This window comes from Anneissia japonica, unplaced genomic scaffold (genome assembly GCF_011630105.1).
Source record: "Anneissia japonica isolate Jap-2015-1 unplaced genomic scaffold, ASM1163010v1 scaffold288012_len1326614_cov192, whole genome shotgun sequence".
In the NCBI taxonomy this organism is placed as follows: domain Eukaryota; kingdom Metazoa; phylum Echinodermata; class Crinoidea; order Comatulida; family Comatulidae; genus Anneissia; species Anneissia japonica.
Genome location: NW_022756612.1, coordinates 1,259,374 through 1,260,314, shown reverse-complemented (window position 1 = coordinate 1,260,314; position 941 = coordinate 1,259,374).

The following is a 941-nucleotide window of genomic DNA, read 5'->3' as shown; positions in this document are numbered from 1 at the left end:
CCTAAATTGTCATATTTTTCGGGGGCTTTCGAGATGTTTTAAGTGACGCCCGACTACGCTTATTTTTGGTCGGGAAAATTCCCCTCCCCCTCCCCTCAGGGACGTCGGACACCCCGTCGGGCAAATCCTGGCGCCACCCCTGTATAATAGCAGCATCTGTTTCTACAAAGGCGGACCCGGCTATGTATTACTTCAGGGTTGTAGCTAATGTAAACTAAGTGTGGGGATAAATATTTTGATGGTGGGTGCGTGATAACATTGGTAAGCTCTAGATAACACGAGTGGATTTTAGGGATGGAAAAGTGGGTTAATAAGCCGGGTGGGTGGAAGGCCATGAAATTAGCTTTAGACTGGGTGAAAAACTTCAAAGTTGGGTGGCCCCGCCCATTATAACTACATCCCTGTTACTATAATATGCCTAGGCCTACTGCTGTTTTACCTATTATTTAAACAAATACTCTCCATATAATAATTTCGTTATCTCGTGATTAATGGACAATGATTGAAAAGTTTCGTCTCATAAACTATAAAATAAAAACGATAATTTATTCTGAAAATAGTCTGATATGGACTCCATGCTTAGTCTACACAAGGTGTCCATTACAACTATTATTTTTAACAATAAATTACGATTATTTTTAACAATAAATGTCCCTGTTATTGTCATAATACACTTACAATAAGAGAATATACAATTGCATTATACAGACCCTTTTTTTAATTTTTTGGTCTTGCTAAAGCAAAAAATACTGTATAAAAATGGTATTCAATATTACGAGAGTAAATGAGATATCACAGACTCAGCGAACATTTATTGACTACAGTTACACTCAATAACCTAGGCCGACATATCGAGTTGCAATCACATCTTACCCAGGCTGAAACACGGTTCGCAAGCTGAACACAATTCCATTCGTTCCAACTCTCGCTGGGATTCGCTA